This window comes from Staurois parvus, unplaced genomic scaffold, assembly GCF_062004578.1.
Source record: "Staurois parvus isolate SC_StPar_1 unplaced genomic scaffold, SC_StPar_1.0 ptg001462l, whole genome shotgun sequence".
Lineage (NCBI taxonomy): Eukaryota > Metazoa > Chordata > Amphibia > Anura > Ranidae > Staurois > Staurois parvus.
Window position 1 is genome coordinate 298,719 of NW_028319258.1, and position 8,131 is coordinate 306,849.

Consider the following 8,131-nt stretch of genomic DNA (forward strand, 5'->3'; position numbering starts at 1 on the left):
AGTCCCCACATGAACAATAGAAACAAATATGACACTTTGGGATAAACACCCCACAATGATTAAATAACGAGGTAAAGCTCACACCAGACTAGTTCCATCATGTAGGAACCTCCAGGAGGACTAACCAACAGACAAAAACAATAGACGGCTCAATTAACTCATGTGACAATGGGAGAAAAACAAGTAAACACATCACACCAAATAAACAAATTACAGCAAGAGACCTCAGCATCAGGTTGTTTTGAGCTGCTTATAGTAACATCTGCTCTGCGTCTCGGAGTCTAGGAGGCTGGGGGGATGAAGCAGTCAATGCTGGTTTGGGCACAGAGACCCCAAATCTGTATCCTAGATTGTAAGCTCTAACGATCAGGGCCCTCTCTTTCCTCTTGTACCAAACTGTATTGTAACTGTAATGTCTGCCTTCATTTTGTAAAGCGCTGTGTAAACTGTTGGTGCCATATAAATCCTGTATAGTATAATAATAATCCTCCCACATGGAAGAAAAAATATATTTTAAAAATGTTCTCAAATATATGGACAAATATTTGAAATATTACAATTTTGGTCGTATTCAATATATTTCAAAAATATATTTCAATATATTTGTGAATATATTATTTAAAATATTTATTTATATATATATATATATATATATATATATATATATATATACACACATACACACTGTATGTTGAAATGCATTTTTTATATATTACAAAATATATTTTTTAAAATATATATTTTTTAAATATATTCTTCAGATTTTTGTTAACATACGAATAAGTCATTCTGACATATATTTTTACATATATTTGTAAATGCATTCAAAAGATGTAGATTAAATGTATTTTTAAAGACATAAAGTCATACAGTATATTTGAAAATGTATAAATACTTCAACATACAGTACAGTATATATATATATATATATATATATATTTTATTTTTTTTTAACTATTTTGAATACGGCCAGGATTGTAGTATTTCAACTATATGTCAATATATTTCGGAAGAATATTTTAAAAATATATTTAAAATATATTTTTCTTCCATGTGGGCTGGTTCTCCAGTTCTCAGAGTCTGTGTGTTTCGGGGAGACATGGACTTGAATCCGAAGTAAAACTACTCCAGGTCCCCCAGGAACGATTAGAGCCCACTCAGATGCCAGGGTCCATAATCAGTTGGCAAGAGACTAGCCTGCAGTCCCCGCCAAAAGCCCCTGTCCTGGTTGGGTCTGTCACAGTTAGAGTCTATCCCACATCTATACCTCAATAATCAGAGCAGTATGAAAACTGAACAGTGTGATTTGTACAGAGCCTGTTCTAAAGGAAGCGGACTACCTTCCAATGAAGCGGACTACCGGCACCTTCCAACGAAGCGTGCTACTGGAACCTTCCAACGAAGTGGGATACCGGAACCTTCCAACAAAGGGGGCTACTGGAAACTTCCAATGAAGCGGGATACCGGAACCTTCCAACGAAGCGCACTACCGGAACCTTCCTTGTGCTTCCACCAGCAGGGGGCTACTGGAACCTTCCAATGAAGTGGGCTATCGGAACCTTCCAATGAAGCGGGCTACCAGAACCTTCCAACAAAGCAGGCTACCGGAACCTTCCAATGAAGCGGACCTCCGGAACCTTCCTTGTGCTCCAACCAGCAGGAAAAAAACCCATAAGGCTCCATTGACACCTTCAAACTCTGGGAAAGCACATACGCATTTCTACATCTGTTCCCGGAAACAATCAAAAAATGCGGCAAAATGTGCATCGCGGTTGCAGTGTCGTTATTTCTTATTGGCACCTCAAATGCAGGCAGCAGTTATAGTGGTTGCAAATTTTGAAGGTTTTTTACCTTAATGTATTCTCTGTATTAGGGTAAAGAACCTTCTATGTGCAGCACCCCCCCCCCCTATACCTACCTGAGCCCGATCGTGATCTAGTGCAGCAGCTCTCTTCTTTTTCTCCTCACCGGACATTGAGGCAACAGCAAGAGCCATTGGCTCCTGCTGCTGTCAATCACAGCCAGTGAGCAGAGAGCCAGGAGTGGGGCTGAGCCATGCTGTGTGTGTCAATGGACATGCAGAGAGCAGCTCAAGATCAAGCCCACACAAGTGTCCCCATAGCAATCGACTTGCTATAGGGGCACTCGGCAGGGGGAGAAGCCAGGAACTCCTGCGGGGGACCCCAAGAGAGAAGGATGATTGGGGGTGTTCGGTGCATAACTTTTGCACAGAGAAGATAAGTATAAAATGTTTATTTTATAGAAAAAAAGTGCAAAAAATGCACCAAAACACGCAAAGGTCACTGCCAACAAAAGGTGCAGGAACTACTTTGGAGTGTTTATAGAATGTAGGGTGTTCAAGTAGTAGGCCTGTCCGCTGCTGTCATGCATTTCCGGATGTCCTTTTTCTTTCTTGTATTTCTATCATTTTACCTTTGTAGATATTTTCCTGCACTCTCCACCTGAGGATGTAAAATAATCGATGTGTACGGAGCTTAAAGTTCATACTCCTAGAGATCGGCGCATTGTGTTACCCGCGTCTGTATCAGTTTGTTGATCATTTGTAACAGATTGCATTGCAAGCAGGGGCGGACTGACCATTTGGAAACTTGGGCACTGCCCTAGGGCCCGGGGTCAGTTGGGGGCCCCATGAGATGACCCTGGTACCTTTTTCATAGGCTTTTTTGAGTTTGGGCAAGGACACAGGGGTCCCATGATCCCCTATTGCCTGGGGGCCCCATGAGTTGTCATTCCGCCCCTGATTGCATGGCTGCTGGTTGCATGCAGATTAGTGTCAGTGGGGTTGATTTACGGGAGCACTCAGAATCCGGTGCGGCTGGGCGTGGCGGCCAATAAGCTTCTAACTTCAGCTTGTTCAACTAAGCTTTGGCAATAAAACCTGGAAGCCGATTGGTTTCTGTGCAGAGCTGCACCAGATTTTGCACTCTTTGTTTTCAGTAAATCCCCTTCAATGTGTGTAAGTTAGCAGATCTTCCAGGCAGAGATCTGCGTGTGTATGGTTGCCTAGTAGAACAAATAGCTGACAAAGTGCAGGTGAGGGTAAGCTGCCCTACGTTGTGTGTCTGGTGTGCGTGGAAAAAGTAACAATGCCTAGCTTGGGGAAATCTCAGAAGTGTGTGGGTACCTTGGCTCCGTGGCAGACCTTAGGTTGCACTAGCAGGGGCGGACTGACCATTTGGAAACTCGGGCACTGCCCAAGGGCCCGGGGTCAGTAGGGGGCCCCATGAGATCCCCCTGGTACCGTTTTCATAGGCTTTTTTCAGTTTGGGCAAGGACACAGGGGCCCCATGATCCCCTATTGCCCGGGGGCCCCATGAGTTGTCAGTCTGCCCCATGCACTAGATTGTTTGCAAAATTTGGGATCTGCCTGTGTGCATCTAGCCAGCTAAATGTGAGTCGCCCTCCAGCAGCGACCAGTGGTATTACAGAAGGTGATAAATGGATCACAACTGGTTCTGTCTTTTCAAAGAAAGCTTTCTCCTCATTCTTCTTCCACCAAACACAGTTCTCGCTCCAGTTAGCAAATCTCTTGGAACGTGATTCTTTGACAAAAATGTTGTTATGACCCCCCTGAATGGAAGACTTTTTGGGCCAGGAGTCAGGTCCAACAGTTTTGATTTTGCTGGGTTTGCGTCTTTTGCAAAATGTCCTTACGTTCCTTTGGGGGCTTCTAAACCCAGCATCATAAGGGGCTGTGCAATGTGAGGTCTTCTCCCTACATTCACAGAGCTTCTCACATATTCTAAGTATAATATTCCTGAATGTGTCTCTGTTTGGCTGAAGTTCATTTTTCAACTGTCTTATAAAGAAGTCAACATGGCTGGAAAACTGATGTGGGGTTAAGGATGTGACTTTCAAAGGGTATTCTGCTATATCTCTTTGATTTAGAGACAGTTCAGAAGCCAGCTGAACGCAGAAATCTCTCACCAATGCATTAACGTTGTAGTGCTCCATCGTCGTGTGATGTTGTAAGACCCGTTTGAAAATCGCCAAGGTTGAAGAGATAGCATTGGCCAGTAAATCACAATTAGGAGAAAATTGGTTGGAATTGTTAATGAGATTGAAGCCTTTAATCGTATTAAAAAGCGATGATGTCTTCCTGGTCTTTCGTACTGCCCCTACAATGTCCCGAATGACATAAGGTTGTAGAGTTGACGTCACGTGTAGTTGAATTGCAGGTTTCAAACAGATGTGGCAAAACCGTTTCGCGCTGCATTTGTCTTGTATTATATTTTTCAAAGAATTTAATGGTGGAGGCTTCCGTTTCTCCAAAAACAATTTCTCTTCTTTTGCTTGGATGAGGGCATCATGTGTTTTCTGGAAGACCTCAGCTGCTCTCCTCAAGATGTGGAGCTTTAGGTCAACCTCAAGTAAGTCCGTGAAGGGAAATATTTCCTTTCTGATCGCTTTGTTAATCATTCGTAACATCTCTAGACAATGTATCGGCTCATAATCTTTGTTTAGTTCAGCCATGGTAAGGGCGTATCTGCTGCACCTCTTAGTCAGAGACTGAACAAGGCTATCCAGCCGACTCCAAGGTTTGGTGATGCTATTGTCCTTTGCTCCTTTCCTTGTGAACCAGGTTGCATCAATGTGTTTTTCATCAATAGTAAAGCTTTCACCCATATAATCTGACAAATTGTTGACATTGTTGAGAACTTCAGTAACCAAACCCCCTCTATCCCTCATCTCCTTTTTGAGTATCTGCAGAAATTCAGTCTGAATATCAAGTTTTTTCAAAATTGTTAGTTCCAATTGGCTCACCTTGTCTTTCCAGAGTGAGTCAAAATCAAAATTAGGCTTCAGCTCATCAGGGTCCCACTCCTGATCACAAAAGTCTTCAACAACTGCCATTTCTAGTCCATGCCTTAAAATCTGAATTTCAGTGCACTTGTCTTTATAGAAGGTTTCAAGTTCTTTATTAAGGAGCTGGAATTTCTCAATAAACCCTTCTTCAAACTGTTTTTTGTCAGAATCCAAATATAATCTGAAATGTTCAATCTTTTCCTGCTTCCTTTTTTGCAGGTGTTCCAACATGTCTCTTTTTAAGGTGTCTGTGCCATGGGATACTGGAATCCCTTCTTCCTTTGTGGAACTCCACTCGTACAATTCTTTGTGGATATCCCGCTCTAACTCCCTGTACCGATCGGACAGCTCAGTGTAGTCTATAACCTCTTTAATGTGCTCAAATTTAAGAATTGGTTCAAGGTTCACAGCCTTCCACAGACTTTTGATATCATCGATAAAGTCTAGGATAGTCCGCAAACTGCCATGGTTGGGCTCTTGGGTTACAGTGTGAATTAAATGCTGTTTTAGCTCCAACACTTTCTGAGCATATTCAGAATTGATGCATTCATTGAAAGGATCTCCTTGCCATAGACTGGGGATAAAGTTGTACCAATGGCGACTTAAAAGGTCACATTCAAAAACATCATTCAATGATAGATGCCTAGCTCTTTTTACTACTTTAGCAGCTAGATCGATTGTTTCCTTAAGGCATTTGTAAATTTTGGCTTTGTTACTGTTTTCTCCATCAGAAGAAGCATTTGTTACATCTGTTTGAACAAAATACAAAGTTGGTCTTCTTCCCAAGTCTTTCATCCTGAGAAGCGCACATATTGCCATTTGTAAAGTGTTGACGGTGTCTGATGGATTCTCATGGGACAGACTAAAGATGGCCACCTCACTTATCCCAATTATGAACGCTGCCAATGCATTGTCATGTTCATATCTCTCCTTTTCAGATGCCAACTTGGGGGCTCTTAAACCTTCGGTGTCAATCACCAAGAGGAAGTCACAATCCAGCTTCTGTTTAAAACCATCTTCCACTTTTATAAGACTCATGAGGGCTCCTTTTGTGGGTTGAGGTCTGGTGACCTGGAACTGCAACCCAAACATAGTGTAGAGTAGGCTAGATTTCCCGGTGCAGTAAACACCCAACGCAGATATCACTCTCACTCTGCATGGTCCTCTTATCTTCTTGACCAGTTCAGTCAGGACATCAGTTATCCATGAAAGGGGTACACTAAAGGTGTCTTCATTGATCAAAACCAGTGGAAACCCATCTAACAGAAGACCCGCAGTAGTTTTAGGCAGCTCAGAACATCTAGGAACATGCTCTGTTGCTTTTGCAACAAGGGCTTCTGCTTGATAAATGTGTACTAAATCATAAAAAATGTTCCTCTGCATTGCTTCCTCAAGCAAAGTGTTTGTATAGGCTTTCTGACGATGAACCCACATCCATTTTAAGAAATATTGTTTCTGCGTCCGACTCATAAAAGTAAAAGCATACACCAAATTCGTAATGTCATCACTCCATAGGCACCTAAGGAGGCTCTTCAGCATTTGGTTAGCAAACTCTGACTTGAAGTGTTCTGTGTTGGACTTGCCTTGTAGTATTGGTTGAAGCCTCTCTTTTTGAACTTTGGTGAGCTGTATTCTTAACTCTTTCAGGGACTTAAGATATTTATCATTATATTTTGCTGTAGATGAAAAATCATGGGTCAGCTCCAAGGTGTGCAGTTTGGCATACTGGCAATCTCTTTGGTTTTCATCAATGCAGAAGCCAAATGCTGATCCCAATGCTGCCATATCCGTCAGTGTTATTGGTGCAGGGTTTTCCCTAATAGTATTTCTAATGACTTCCTGGATTTTCTCTTCTAGGTTCTTTCCCAACAGAAAATTAAGATTTGAAAGCGATGAAGATAAAGCTTTAAATAGTTGTTCCAACTCATCCTTCCTGGAGTTATGGGGTGGATGTCCAACTATGAAATAGAATTTATGACATTCCTCATTACATAACAACTCACCCCAATCAGACAGTCCATCAAGAAGTATGAACACGGTAGATGAAACATTTGCCAGGAACCTAAACTGTCTCTGGTTTGCCTGTATGTCCCCATGTAGATTGGCAATGGCAAAAGGTTGTTGGGCACAACAGGGATCTGTATGTTTAGTAGGGAAATACCAAGCAAGCTCTACCAGCCCATTGGACATTATTCTGGAGCCCTTTCTGCAGCACATTTCCCGATGTACAAAATCTTTACGGCAGCTGTTTGAGGCGAGGGTGAGAATTTGATTGAGGATCTTAGATTTGGACATGTTCTTACATTCCCCAAGTCTTACAAAAGAGAATATGGGCATAGGAATATTCACCAAATTTTCTTCTACAAACTCCCCAGTTTCTGTTGGTAAATACTTTCTAATATTTCTCATTGCCCACAACATAAATGTGCAATCTGTACCATCACCAGCAGGAAGCAGTAGAGGCACGGCAAACTGACACATGGACAGCCTGGTTACAATCTCTTGTTGTAGAAAATTGTCCGAACAGTGCAGGAGGGCACATAGAACATCCAGGGGGTGGAGAGTTGGCAATCCATTTTCACCATCTCTTAAATAAAGTAAATCAGACAGATTATAGTTCTCATTTGGTTTTGATAGATACATGCTAATATCAATGGGGCTTTCAGATCTCGCCTTTGTAACTGATGTGTCTTGTCCTGAGATACTGGGGATTGAGCGTCGATCCATATCAGAGCTGCAGAACGTCAAATTATTGGCATTGGTATTCAGTGATATAATCTGTTTTAAGAAGCGCCAAGGAATGTCCTTCTTAGACCGGCAGGGAACGTTGGATAGAACTTCCTGATTGATGCTCAGAACATCCGAAAGTGTCAGTTTGTGTTGTGCATACTCATTAAGTCCCAGTTCTTCAATGAATTGATTGAACATGTTTTTTTTTTCTGTAAATAGAATAATAAAAGCAATAAAACTCTATATTAATATCTTGTAAGTCATCGACAAGTTCCAAAAGTTATGCTTGAAGGCTAAGAACACTGATGTGTGGTTAATGGGTATATTGAAGTACCTTATATCCCTGAAAGCACCTGTTCTCATCTTCAGACCAATTTCAGTTTGTCTGGGGGATCCTAGGTTTAGGCTTTATACAAGGCTGCATAAAAAAAAGAGAAAGTACAGACGTGTAGACTTCTGGAGAAATTGTATTAAAATGAGGTAGGCAACTCACATATTAAAACCTTTTATACAGCTTGTCATTAGCCAAGGGGAACCAATACGTTAGGTGGCTCGAAGGACTGCTGGGGTGCAA

At 41.8% G+C, this 8,131-nt stretch overlaps 1 pseudogene; it reads right to left on the reverse strand.

Annotated features, from left to right (window-relative positions):
* Positions 1–976: 976 nt before the first annotated feature.
* LOC149435835 (up-regulator of cell proliferation-like) lies at positions 977–7,761 on the reverse strand (annotated as a pseudogene).
* Positions 7,762–8,131: the final 370 nt, after the last annotated feature.